The sequence below is a fragment of the Phyllostomus hastatus genome, unplaced genomic scaffold (assembly GCF_019186645.2).
Source record: "Phyllostomus hastatus isolate PE091 unplaced genomic scaffold, TTU_PhHast_1.1 phas_contig_86, whole genome shotgun sequence".
In the NCBI taxonomy this organism is placed as follows: domain Eukaryota; kingdom Metazoa; phylum Chordata; class Mammalia; order Chiroptera; family Phyllostomidae; genus Phyllostomus; species Phyllostomus hastatus.
The window spans coordinates 61,016,438-61,031,658 of NW_025333977.1; the positions used below are offsets into that span (position 1 = coordinate 61,016,438).

Sequence of the window (15,221 nt, forward strand, 5' to 3'; positions counted from 1 at the left end):
TGTCCAGAGGTAGAGTATCTGGAAGAATAAAACATTGAATATTATTTCCTTGAATACTCAGTGTTTCTAGCTGTATGGGTTCACGGTTCCTCGGGATCATTTTCACAGCTATAAATGAGTATGCATGCTGACATCTACCTGTGATTGTTCCATGGACCTGTCTTCCATTCTTTAATAAGATGGTTCAGTTTTATGACTCACTTTAATAAAAAATCTCATGAGCTTCATCCTAATGGAGCTGTATTGTTATCAGTCCAAGAGTGCATGAAATATAATAATGGAGGGCTCACAGATGAGTATAAATGGTCAGAAATGCTTACTACCTAAAGTTATTATTGATAAGTACTTATTCATTGACATTTTTCCCTTTGTACTTGTGTTCCTCTCTCTCCCACTCTCATACACTGCTTCTACTTCAGTCCCTTTACCATCTCTTACAGTGCTGGCTTGGTGGAGATGTTCTCATTTAGCCTTCTTTTGTCTGTGAAACTCTTTATTTCACTTTCTGTTTTAAATGAGAGCCTTGCTGGATAGAGTAGTCTTGGTCAGCAATACTTGCCTTTCATTACTTGGAATATTTCTTGCCTGTCTCTTCTGGCTTGTAGTGTTTCTATTGAACAATCAACTGCTAACCTTATCAAAGCTTCCTTGTACATTACTTCCTGTTTCTCCCTTGCTTCCTTTAAGACTCTTTCTTTGTCTTTAAATTTTGCCATTTGGGGGGAAGGATTTTTAGGAACATATATAAAGGACACAAGGATAAAATCAAAGGAGGGTAGGATCAAGGGTGGGAGGTGGGCATGGCTGGGGTGGGGGAAGCGGTAGAGGGGGGAAATGGAGACAACTGTAGTTAAACAACTTAAAAAAAGAAAAAGTAATAAATTTTGCCATTTTGATTATAATGTGTCTTGGAGTAGGCCTCCTTGGGTTCATCTTCATTGGGGCCCTCTGTGCTTCCTGTACCTGTGTTACCTTTTCCCTAACCAAATTAGGGAAGTGTTCTGTCATTATTTTCTCAAAGAGGTTTTCTATCCCTTGCTCCTTTTCTTTTCCTTCTGATATTCCTAATATACAAATGTTGTTACACTTCATGTTGTCCTGAAGCTCCCTTAAACTATTTTCATTCTTTTTGAGTCTTTTTTTTTTATTTTGTTGCTCTGTCTGGGTGTCTTTTTTCTACCTTGTCTTCCAACTTGCTGATTTGATCCTCTGCGTCATCTAGCCTGATTTTAATTCTTTCTTATGTGTTCTTCATTTCATATATTACATTCTTCATTTCTAACTGGTTTTTATTTATAATTTCTATGTCATTTTTCATGCTGATGTAGTTCCCACTAAGTTCCTTGAGCATCTGTAAAACCATTATTTTTAAAAATATGGAATGCTTCACAAATTTGCAAGTCAACCTTGCATAGAGGCCATACTAGTCTTCTCTATATCATTCCAATTTTAGTATTGTGCTGCTGAAGTGAGCATTACATCTATTCTTTGAAGCTTTTTTCTGCTTAATTTTACATCTCAGAAGTGATTCACTTGTGTGTCACTTGCCATGAGCATTTCTGGTAGCTCTAACCAAGTTCAACCCTGTTTCTTCGATTCCAGAAAGTATATTAGAATGAGAACAAGAAAGTTTGACATTTTTTATATCTATAAGTTCAGAACTATTTTCATCAATAGTTTATTTTTTTTTCTGTCATTAACAAATTCCTTGTGAGTTATCTCAGAGCCACTAAGGTCCTGTAGTCAAAACCAATGTTTGAATACTACAAATCTGAGAGCTTGAGTTCAACCCCATGGGAATCACTGAACTTCTACAATTGTATGACTTCATCTTCACATCACTACTACCCCCAAATACAGGCTACTTCACAATATTCCTGTAAACTCTGACTAAAACTGGAGATCTATCTTGAAATCTGCTTCTGTATCTAAGCCGCAAATGGGTCCTACTGAAACTTTACTTCCACAAGTAAAGTTTACTTGCTGGAACTTTTACTGCTTTTACTGCTGATATTTACTGCTTTTACTGCTTTTACTCCTTTTACTGCTGATATTGGCTGCTCCTGTGTCTGCTATTCTGAGCTTTGCTTGCTCTGCCCCTAGATTACACATAACTAGGTCTTTCTTTCTAACCTTTTGGAATACACTTCTCATTTTGGACATAATCTCTATTGGCTGTCTCATTTCAGAAATGCCAAATCACTTCATATCAGATGTATCTACTGTGTTTGAATTTCTTTACTTTCAACTCCCCTCTCTCTCTCATTATCTCCCTGTCTTGTTGTCAATTGCAATGTGGCATATAAGACATGATTGTATTTTCTACCCTTTTCTTGGACTCTTATTTTTCAAATTAAAAAAAAAGCAGCCTAAAATTCATTGTTAGTAACTAAAAGATTATTATGATGATCTTTGCATCTGTGTCAGAATTTTTGGCAGTGTTATATCTGAATATTTTCTTTATATGTGTGTGTCAGAATTTTTGGCTGTAATATATCTGAATATTTTCATCATATTAAGGATGTGATTTTTTAGAGGAAAAAAGGCAGATCTCTTTACTATATTTTCTTCTAGTGAAGGAAAGATAGAACAAATACTGTTTTGTAAAATTATATTCCAAGGCACTAATTAAAGATTTATTTCATGGACAAATAAACTGCATGTTCCTGCATTCTTTATAGAGATGCTTTACATTTTCCAATTATTTCTTTTACACATTCATTAATAACATAGAACAGTGCAGTTTGCATTAAGCATTTTCATAAATATGAAATATCCAGCTTCCACAGTGTTGAGTCAACATTTTCAATATAATTATGAGTACTAACTGCTCCTCTGCAAAAGCTCAAGTATCATGAGTATGTTTCTAAGTGTATGTATGTATGTGCATATATATTTATATGTGTGTGTGTGTGTCCTGAGCAGCCACATACTTTTTTCTTTATTATCATATCTATTTTGAAAAATTGAAAAGTTGTTGCTTAAAAGATATTGCTTAATTTTGGAAAAGCATTGGCTTCTTGTCTATATAACACTATGATGATAATTTATGATGAATTTTGTCCACAAATCTTGGTTTTATTAATAATTCTAAATGATTATAAAATTGTTTTTAATAACATCAAAGAATAACATGGTTTTTCACATGACTCCACTCTAGGAAGACAAACAACTCAACTAAAAAATGGGCAAAGGACTTGAACAGACACTTCTCTAAGGAGGACATATAGAGGGTCCAGAGACATATGAAAAGATGCGCAGCATCACTAGCCATCAGAGAGATGCAAATTAAAACCACAATGAGATACTACTTCATGCCAGTCAGAATGGCCATCATTAACAAATCAACCAACAAAAAGTGTTGGAGAGGCTCTGGAGAAAAGGGAATCCTACTACACTGTTGGTTGGAATGCAGACTGGTGTAGCCATTGTGAAAAACAGTATGGAATTTCCTTAGGAAACTAAAAGCAGAACTGCCTTTTGACCTGGCAATTCCACTGCTAGGATTATATCCTAAGAACTCTGAAACACCACTCCAAAAGAACTCTATGCACCCCAATGCTCATAGCAGCACAATTTACAGTAGCCAAGTACTAGAAGCAGCCTAAGTGCCCATCAGTAAATGAATGGATCAAAAACTATGGTACATTTACACAATGGAATACTACACAGCAGAAAGAAAGAAGGAGCTCCTACCCTTTGTGACAACATGGATGGAGCTGGAGAGCATGATGCTAAGTGAAATAAGCCAGACAGTGAAAGACAAATACCATATGGTCTCACCTTTAGGTGGAACCTAATCAACAAAACAAATAAGTAAAAATATAACCAGAGACATTGAAATTAAGAACAAATTAACACTAACCAGAGGGGAGATGGGAGGAGATAATGGGGGGGAAAGGGTGAAGGGTTTTCAGGAATAACTATAAAGGACACATGAACAAAGCCAAGGGGGGTTGGAATCAGGGGAGGGGGTTGGGGGTGGCTGGGGTGAGAGGGAGGGGTGAGGGGAAAAGGCAGAAAACTGTACTTGAACAAAAATAAGATTTTAAAAAAGAATAACATGTTTTCTTTTGTTTTAATTAAGTTTTTATCTTATAAAATGTGCCTATATTTTTAGGTTGATCTAGATGTTTCTAAAAATTATATTTTGGACTTTTATTTTAGATGGATATCTAAATAACAAATGAAGAATTATATATCCAAATATATTTCTAAGTGAAGCAAATAGACAAAATATAATTGAGGTGATTCTATTAATATTTCAGATTATCTGTTCTTCGAGTACAATAACAGTCTAGTGAGATCCCAATCCCCAAACATTTCTCAACAATTTTCTATAAAGTAGACATATTTTAAAAAACAATTTCTTTAAAAAATTACATGTTGACCACTGCCTCCCATAGAAACTTAACTATAGAGCTACAGAAAACTGTCAGAGTACTGATATTTTAACAAGGTTATGTTATAAAATATAATTCCCAACAGTTTCCAGTAAAAACACAGAATCTGATTAAGGATGATACTTTTTATTTACAATATGAGATAATACTTATAACAACCATATAATGTATAGCCTGCATAATTATGTAGAGTACATAATACTCAATAATGATAATAAACAACTATGTTGCTGGTTTATGTATTTACGATACTATGCTTTTCTATTATTTTAGAGTGTACTTCTTCTACTTATAAAAAAAAGATGTGCTATAAAACAGTGTACTTGTTATGCTGGTAGCCACCTCATATATCTCATGTTTACCAAGCCTTTAATTGCATTATTTTCTCTTGTGTTTGACTTAATCTTGTGTTGTTTTGTACAATAACATGCTGTGCAGGCTTATAGCTTAGGAGCAATAGGCTATACCATATAGCTTAGGTGTGTAGCAGAATACACCATTGAAGTCTGTGTAAGTGTACTCTCTGATATTCACACAATGACAAAATCAGTTAAGGACACATTTCTCAAAACATATCTTTGTCATTGAGCAGCACATGACTGCACTACTCTCTGTCCTGGTGGACACCTATCTCACTGACCCAAACATCAACCCCCCATTCAGGAGGTTTCAGTTTGATTGTGATATGTAGAGTAGCTGATAAGTGATCAACTTATAAAATACACATAAGGGAATATTTAATAGTCATTTTAATATGCTTCTGCTGTCAAAAGTGGTGGGGACCTAATAGCTATACTAGACTATCCAATAATCTTTTTAAAATGTTTTAACATACAACAAATCATATTTTGATATATTGCAACTTTTGGTAGGGGTTCCCTTTTTATGAAAAGTACCACTAAAAGCATGTTTTTCAAAATTGAGGAGTATCTAACCTATTTCCCCACTCCAATTTGTTTCACATTATTATCTTATTTCCACACCTATCACTTATTCTTCTATTTTCTACAAACTTTAGATAAAAAAATAGTTCAAATAGCAGTCTCATTACTTTTATTTAGCTTAAGCAAAAAGGACAATACAGTTCTATTATTCTTTTATGTTTTCCTCTTAAAATAGAATTCAATATACTTTTTTCAAGTTTTCATTTATTGTGTTAAAGAAAATAGCATGTATGTAATAGCAAACAGTATATATTATATGAACATATGTGTATGCATGCATCCATGCATATATTATTATGTATATATTATACATATCTGTGTAATATATAATATGATATGGGTTTTAAAAATTCTTAAAGATATTTCAGATGATTATAATCTGAAGATTTGATCTCAAAATATTATTCTTTGTACCCTATAAAGTATCTACAAAAGATTTACATGCCTGTGTGAGTATGAGTGTGCTCATATCTCCAAAGTGTTTTAGAAGTCAAAATTTTCATTAGAAAATATTCCTCAGGATATATAGTAATAATTGAACTTCTGAAAATACTGACCATTGTACAACTATTGTAAGCAAACCAGTTTGAAAAAATTTCTGGGGATAACAATAAAACCTTAGTTTCACTAATGAGTGTTGGGCTAAGCAGATAGTGACTTAAAAGCTTTGTCAATAGATAAGGCAAATGGTAGCAAAGGTGGTAAATATTTTAAAGGAAGAGAGTGGAGTAGGACAAAATGTTTCACATGAACATTAGGATATTATAGATTTCAAAATAGGAATTGCCACTTTTGGTCATGAAGGAATGACTTGTACTGGACTAGTTCTTTCACTGAAAACAAGTTTAAAAGTGAATGTATGAAATGTAAGAAATGATATTTAAATGCTGTATATCAAGACTGTAACCATTCAGAGATAAGAGTAATGAATAACCAAGATCAGAGCAGAATTAAATGATATAGAAACTAAAAGAACAATTCAAAAGATCAATAAAACCAGAAGTTGGTTCTTTGAAAAGATAAAGAAAATCAAGAAGACTTTAAGCAGACTCATCAAGAAAAAAAGAGAGGGGACCCAAATAAACACAATCAGAATGAAAGAGGTACCACAGCTGACACCATAGAAATACAAAGGATTATAAGAAATTACTATGAACAACTATATGCCAAAAAATTTGAAAACCTGGGTGAAATGGACAAATTTCCAGAAAAATATAGTCTTCCAAAACTGAATGAATTAGAGGAAGAAAGCCTGAACAGACCAAAAACCGCTGGCAAAACTGAAGCAACAATTAAAACAAAACAAAACAAAACAAAAAAACACTCCCGGCACACAAAAGCCCTGAACTGTACAGCTTCACAGGAGAATTTTACAAAACATTTAAGGAAGAGCTAACTCCTACACTTCATAGACCATTCCAAAAAATCCAAGAAGAGGGAAGTCTCCCAAACTCTTTTTATGAAACCAGTATCATCCTAATCCCAAAACCATATAAAGACATAACAAAGAAAGAAAACTATAGGCCAATATCACTGATGAACAAAGATGCTAAAATCCTCAACAAAATATTGACAAACCATATCCAGCAATACATCAAAAAAATCATATACCACAATGAAGTGGGATTCATCCAAGGGATGCAAGGATGGTACAATATTTGCAAATCAATAAATGTAATACATTACATAAACAAAAGGAAAGACAAAAATCCCATGATCATATCAATAGAAGCAGAAAAAGCATTTGATAAGGTACAACACTCATTTATGATAAAAAACACTCAGCAAAGCGGGAATACAGGGAGCATACCTCAACAGGGAGCCATATATGAGAAACCTACAGCCAACATTGTACTCAATGAGCAAAAACTACAAGAATTCCCCATACATTGAAATAAGTTGAAATAAAGAACAAACTGACAGTAACCAGAGGGAATAAGGGAGGGGGATAATGGGAAAAAGGGGAAAGGTTATCAAGGAACATGTATAAAGGACACATGGACAAAGTCAAAGAGAGGTAGGATTGAGGGTGGGAGGGGGGAATGGCTGGGGTGGTGAGGAGCGGTGGGAGGAAAACAGAGACAACTGTGATTGAACAACAATTAAAAAAAAGTTTGATTTTAGCCATTTTCAAAAAAAAAAGAAGAAAGAGAGTAATGAGAATTAAGTTCCAAGTCGTATCATATGCCTACTTGGATGCATTTTTTTTTTCACTACAGTAAAGGAGGTGAAGGCCATAATGTGCATGCAGGTTTCAACTAGATGAAGAGATGGAACCTGGCATTCAGAGTCACTGAGGTGACGAGAATGAGGAGAGTAGACCTCAGTGAGGGGAGTTATGCAGAGAAAGAACGCCGGGGTCTCCCACAGTCTTCGTGGAGGTACCCTTGAGGGATGTTTTGCCAAAAACTAACGTCTTCAATCAAAGGTTGAGACTCTACAAGGTCTGGTAAAATACCGTTACTGGGGAAAAATAACTACTACACTTCTGTAAGCTGAACAGTGCTGGGCTACATGCAATGCTGGAAAAAAGTATGAGTTCTGACCTGTGAGACTGAAGAAATCTCATTGAAAGCCTCAGGCATTTAGGAGACAACCTATAAAGGTAATACTAAGTTCTGGTTGGAAAGCTAAAATATGTTGGGAAGAGTCAGTTCAACATTCCCACTGTCAGCCTCATTTTTTGTGACACCCTTTATATTTGATTTACATTTCACTTTCAGCATTATCACCTTCTTTATTTGCTACACCTTCATTATTGTTGGCTCATTTCCTCTATCGATTGCCCCTTTTGGGAAAATGTCAGTTTTCCCATGGGAAATAAAAAGGCAACACAGTTATATACTTGGCTGTCTGTGTGTCAACTTACATGTACAGTGACCAGTCCTCAATACACTTTGAAAGAAATGATGCATTTGTCACTGAAAATGGTGTGCATCTATCCTCTACTGATTTGTAAACTGAAGAGCTAGGTTTGTACTTTATGCAAATATTCATAATTAGAACACCATGGTAACTGAAACATGGTGAATACCATGTTGTGGAGGGGTTGGTGTTATTTAACTAAACTTGGATAAATGAAATCCGTGTATATTAGACTGCCTTATTAGCTCCTAACAAACTTATTTTTTTTACCAGAAAGATATAGCCTTATTCTCAGTGTTAACACTAAATTTTATTAATCTTAATATTAGATTTATTTTCATTTTAGGGTGTTAGAAAGTTAACTATAGGTTATTATATATTTAGTCACTTGTCACTTTCCCAAACTTATTTCTGAGTTTGATCACCCCTGTGATGTGTCCCTTGTGTGAAGAGGAAACTTACAGAGCTACCAACAGCCTCTTCTAAATTAGCAAGAGTAAGTAAAAGACAGAAAACTGTACTTGAACAACAATTAAAATTTTAAAAAAGTTAAAAAATAAAAAAATATAAATTAGCAAGAGTAAATATTAGTATAGTTCTTACTTGCAACTACTGAATAGAGACTCTTCTCTCATTCTTAGAAGTAAGCCAATTTTTCTATAAAATTGTATATACATATTTTTTTAGAAAGTGTGATATAGTAGCTAGGTCAAAACATTTCAGAATGAAAATGAAAGGTCAATTGTCAGTTTGATTATTTGGATTAAGGATTCAGAGTAATTACTGAATGAAAGTTTATGAAATCAGTGCTAGAGTTCTTAACTTTTTTAGACTGAGTCAAATTATCCAAATCATATTTTTAGGGTGGCTTAGTTGGAACCTCATGAATACTTTGTGTACAGTGAGAGAAGAAGCATTTTCATACAATAATAAGCTACTGAAAATGGCATAATTTAGGTGAACAGAAATAATAAAATTCATATAATTTTTATAGAAAAACAAAATGAGTTAAACAGAGTATACAAGTGTGCTACTAAGTTTTTTTTTAAATGCTAGCCAAATAAAAACAGTAAGCAGTGGCTAACAACTATTTCCTAAAAAATATTGGAGGGAGAGAGGAGGAGGAGAAATGAGTCGTTTTAAAGCACATTTGTTTGTTTTTTTCAAGTTATTTTGCATCATTTTCAGTGAACATGTCACTGTGGTAATTTTATAATACATAAAATTATACCTAAAAGTTACTCCAAACACAGTGTTCTAGAAAAGTGGTTTCTACTGGTTCAGCTCTTGGTTTATGTAGCCCTTTTCTGTTATAGCTTAAAAAATTACTATGAACTTAGTGGCTAAAAAAATGCAGACTTATTATCTAAGTTTCTTGGGTTAGGAGTCTCAGAATGAATGGATTACTTGAGTTCTCTGCTTGGGGTCTTTCATGGTTGAAATCAAAGTGATGGCCTTGTGACATTGTCTAGGGTTTGGGGTTTTCTTCTTTGATCTTTTAGGTTATTGGGAGAATTCAGTTGTTTGAGGTTATAACTACCAATGTCCCTGTTTTGTTTTCTGGCTATCAGGAGACAATCTCAGTTCTTAGAGGTCTGTGCCTCACAATACTCACCCTATCCAACTCACATCACAGTGTACTTCCTTCTGGCAAGAAGACTACTTTCTCTGATGCTTCTCTTCCCTTTAGGGACTCACTTGATTTGGTAAGACCAATCCAGGATAACCTTTTCTTTCACCAACTCAAAGTCAGCTGGTCTGCAAATCATGAATGTGACATCACATTTTATCCAATGATTGTATTCACACTCAAGGGACAGTTTATTGTGTTCACTTTAGCATTGTGCCTACCACAGTTACATATCTTTGGAAGAAACAATAGCTGCTAACTTGATCATCCTAACCTTTCACATTAGCCTAGCTCTCCTCTGCATCTTTTTTATGACATATAAAAATAACATGGCAAATTATAGATGCAAGCACCCATTTTGGTCTGACATGGCATCATTTTTTCCTAGGAGAACAAAGAAAAGAAGGTCAAAATTTATAGGCAATAATCAGAACACCAAATAAATTCTTGTATATTCCCAGCCCCAAGAGACAGTGAATACATTTCAAATAAAAACCTGACCCTCCATTCCTATTTGTCTAAGTTGAATCATTTTAAAAAGCTTATTTATATAGACATACCATCTTCTTCACAATATCTCTCTTGACTTCTCCATTTACCAGCAAATCAATGTCAATGATAGAGATGTAAAAAGAAAAGTCTTCAAATTTGGTACAATTCTTTTTCTTTCATACCAGACTTGCATAACACACTGATGATACTTAACATCTCTGTTACCTACCAAACTCTCAATTTTTTGAACCATTCATTTGTAAGTATATTATGAGCACAGATATTTTTTCTATTAAACATCTACTCCTAACAACATCATAATTTAAGATATTAGACTATATTTTTATAGTCAGTCTGATTCTTTACTTGTTTTGAAGGTTTTAAACTTACTCTTGCACTGTTTCTTTTATCCCCTGATGTGGCAAAAAAAAAGAAAAATCCAATACACTTACATGTTTATGTTCATAGTTATTACACACATTTTTTTTATGAGTCATCTTGTAGCTCCACAATTGGGATAACACTATAGCTCTACTGGGCTATTTTATGAGGCAATAATCTTGTTGCTTATGAGTGAACTCGATTACAGTCTTATAAAACTACAGAAGAAATGCTATTACCTTACAAATGCTTTTGGTTGATCTTTCATTTATTTTTAAATTATATCCACTAGAGATATAGTTAGAGCCAAAGTTCTTCAGGTACAGTATAACTGAACATCAAATTAGAAAAGCACAAAATAAAAATACTTGCTGATGTATGTGTCTTGAAATTTTCCTAAATTATGACTTGAACTTTCTTTATTTGGTTGCCTGGAATATATGCGTGCTTCCTCATTTTTGAATGATATTTAGTGAAGTATCTGTAACATGAACAGTGTTTAAAATAGTGAAACATCTGTAATTTATTTAGCCAATATTATTAAAGTGATTATTTTGTTTCTTGAATCATTGTTTTATACTTTCTATATGGTCACAGGTGCTTAAATTTGAGGATAGACAAATCAATGTTGGATCTCAAGCTTCTTCCCTCTATTTCTAATGTCAATTTTATCTCAGTTAAACAAAATTCTAAGAAAGACCACATTTATTGAAGATTTGTTGCTTTCAAGGAAGAATGCATTGTTATTGCTGAAATTAAGAGCTAACTACATCATGCGATCTTTCCAAGTACATGTGGTACAGATATAGAACAGAGAAGCAGGACATAACTGTTATGCAACTTTTTGTCCTTGACACATTCTTTCTTACATAGTATTCATATGATTATACATATCACACACAACTAGTCTAATTTGGGGTCTGAGTAACCGAATCATCAGGGATAAAAATATTTAAAGTCTATCTTGTTTTTCCTTATAGCTTAGACTTATCACTTAAAAATAATGTTGAGATACCTGTGACAATACTTTAGATGTCATCTTTTTAATGCAACATAATTTTATAGCCTTCTTTTAAAAACCTTTACTGACTTCAAGTTTTATAATTTCATCTGTTGACCACTTATACTCCCAGACCCTCCCAAGGGGTCACTTACGGATATTTCCATAGCAGTTCATGGCTTTCTGCATCTCTCTGCCTTAGGGTGTTCTCTAGCTACAAGACCATCTTCAGCTATGCTGGACAGGGAAATTGATGGTCTAAAATAGGAGCTGACAAATTGTGGCTGTCAGGCCAAATTCAGCTCACCACCTATTTTTGTAAGTAAAAGAAACATAACCACAACCATTTATTGAAAGGTTTTTTATAGTTGCTTCCACTTTCTAATGGCAGTGTTGCACAGTCTGAGAGATCATATGACTTGCAAAGCCTAAGATCCTTAATATGTGGCCCTTGACTGAAAAAGTTTGCTGACCACTGATCTAGAAGTTAATTTTAACCATAGGGAAGTAGTAAATACCCATTTCCTCACCACAAGGGAAAAGTTTTAAGGTATGTCTCACACAGAGTAAGATTTAGCTCCCCATTTCCCACAAGAATTAATAGTTCAATAGGACATTTTTATTGGCTGTCCTATTTCTGTTCTATGATGGCATAAAACATTCTTATTAAACTTTCTGGGATTTTCTCTCAAATAAACTACTCATATCCAAAGTCTCATATCAGAATGTGACTGTGAGGACCCAAAATTCAGATATCTTCTATTCAACATAATCTTTTTATCTGTCCAAAAACTGCTTAAATTAACACAGTGCGCTGCTACGTAACAAGATTTCATTCAATATTTATTCAACTTTCACTAAAAACATTATGTTCTAGTCTATAAAATATGAGTAAAATTGTGAAAAATCTAAGGGATATATTTTTGAACTCTCTTAACCTTTAGCACCCTTTGTTGCTCATATTCACAATTAAGTTTAATTTATGTTGGTAACTTTCTGTGTATCTTATAGTATAAAATACACACAAGCTCTTTTCTACTGTTAAGATATACAGTAATTTATAATTGATCAACATAAATGAATTCACTGAAGGGCACTCTGAGGAACAGTGAATATTCCTACCCCTTAAACAAGATTAAGAATGGAGACATCATGACTCCTTTCCCTTAATTTAAACAATGCATCAGTGGTTGGGAAAGTAAGTATAAGCTGTTCTAGAAAGTCTTAGGAACCAGAGACATCATTCATGTAAATGAACACCCTTTTGCTACAAAGCATGCTAAGCATACAGGGCTACCATGACCCAACTCACTATCTGTTGGGTTATATATCGACAATGAAGACTAAATGTAAGAGCTGACTTTTAGCCTTGGCTGGCATAGCTCAGTGGATTGAGCGCAGGCTGGGAACTAAAGTGTCCCAGGTTTGATTCCCAGCCAGGGTACATTCCTGGGTTGCAGGCCATAACCCCCAGCAACTGCACATTGATGTTTCTCTCTCTCTCTCTATCTCCCTCCCTTCCCTCTCTAAAAATAAATATAAATAAATAAAATCTTTAAAAAAAAAGAGCTGACTTTTTAGGAAGAAGGCAAACACATACTGATGTATCCCATCTTGGCTAATGTTTACGGAAGGGCTTAGAATCTGTAAACCCAGCGTACTGAGACAAACTAACCAACAAAACTGGACTATATTCATTAGAGGTTTCAACTGTCTTCTAATGTCTTAATTACAAAGCAAAGAGCTAGAAGGAGATAGTTATGTAGGAGCCATAACTCAGTGAGTTTATGGCAGCAAATTAAGTGCCAAGTCTTTACAAAATAAAGTTTTGGAGATGTGAGTTTGGCAGAAATCAGTCAGTGGTACCCAGAGATCAGTTCTTATGATTTCTCTGTATTTTTTTCTTTATTACAAATAGCACTTAAAATAGTGGTGGTGTCATTTTGCAGAGGAATGAATCTGGAAGACAACTCTGTGGTTTCATTTTCTCTTTATTCTGGTATCCTAGAATAACTTTTGGGTCTGGGAAATCTAGGGAGGTTATAGTCATCTGCCTAAACATTTGTTCAGAGTAGCTTGACTGTGGCTACTTCTCTGGGATCTAAAAAGTTGACCACAGTGAGAAATCTAAGAACTTTTTAAATATATGGTTGGCATTACAAAGGACAGGTTGAGGGATATTGAATGAGAAGGTCTAAAACTCAGTTTGGCATTTATTCTTTGCAACTTCACACTGGATATTATTTGCAACACTCCCTTTTGCAAATTTTGGTATTCTACATTCTCAATCAATATGTTTGATTTAAAAAAGAGATGGTTACTCTTTTTTGAAGATCTCATTACAGATATACAATCTCTTACTCTGATGGCTTTCAAAACTGGGGAAAAAAATCCCTACCTGCCAGAGATACCTTTCTGTGCTAGAATCACCTTTAATCTTTCACTGAAAAGATGAAAAAAACAACATCTAGATCATGTCATAAAATGTTTTACAACTTGCAGGTGCTCAGCTTCTGTTGATCTTGTTATTCTCTCTTTTGCTGACTCTGACAGATGTCTCAGTTTTGCTCTTAGCTACTTGAAATAACGTAGTTCATTTTCAAGATGTTTTAGATTTCACATCAATTTCTCAGAAGGTACTTTTTAAAAGTAGTGTGCTTATTGAAAATCTGTTTTGTCACTTTCATCTCATGTTATTCAATATCCCCTGTAGTAAATAGCCTAAGTAATAGGAAGTTTTGAACAATAAATTTCCAATTCACATTCTGGAAGGTGTGATGTTTTGGGGTTGGAACCATTATTTTTCTCCCTCCTATATATTAAATTAGTTTTACATACAACTGTGAAAAAACATAATATTATCTACAAATCCCCGTTTGAAAACAATTAGAAAATACTTATGTTAAAATCTGTAAATTTAAATGCTCATCTTGTCTTTCTTCAAACATTAAAAACTAAATCACTTGACTGAAATAAAGAGTTTCCATAGGTATTTTACATGCTGTTCAACTGTTAAGTTTAGGTCAAAGTCTTACATATTTCATAATTTGCTATTTATTTATTTTTCTTAATTTGTTTTACATTTCCTCATTATTGTAGCTTGATTTTTACTTGATTTTCATTTATACATTATTAATGCATCTTGCAAAAATATATGAATAAAATATATTGAGGTTAAGTCATGCAAATAATTAAAGAACAGAAATTTGCATGAAACCTATTGTTTGTACATGAAACATACAGGAAAAGAGTCAAGTTTTTCCAAGCTTGTTTTACAAATTTTGCATTGTGGGTTTTTAATTTTCTTCTTTTTTCTGCCATATAACTCAAAAATTTTAGCAAGTTTGATTAAAGGAATAGAATATACAGTATCCAGCATTAATAATGCCTCTTTTTTATTACAAAATATTTTATTACAAAATCATAAGCATGTAATTCTATAACATAACTATCACATTCAAACACATCATATGACCTTTTAGGTGAAATGTTCAAATTAAAACTAT

At 33.6% G+C, this 15,221-nt stretch overlaps 1 non-coding gene across 1 annotated transcript; it reads right to left on the reverse strand.

The window, feature by feature from the left end:
- Nucleotides 1-1,370: 1,370 nt before the first annotated feature.
- Nucleotides 1,371-1,475, reverse strand: LOC123827578. The gene has a single exon (XR_006787242.1). It is a non-coding gene; the product is annotated as a U6 spliceosomal RNA (small nuclear RNA).
- Nucleotides 1,476-15,221: the final 13,746 nt, after the last annotated feature.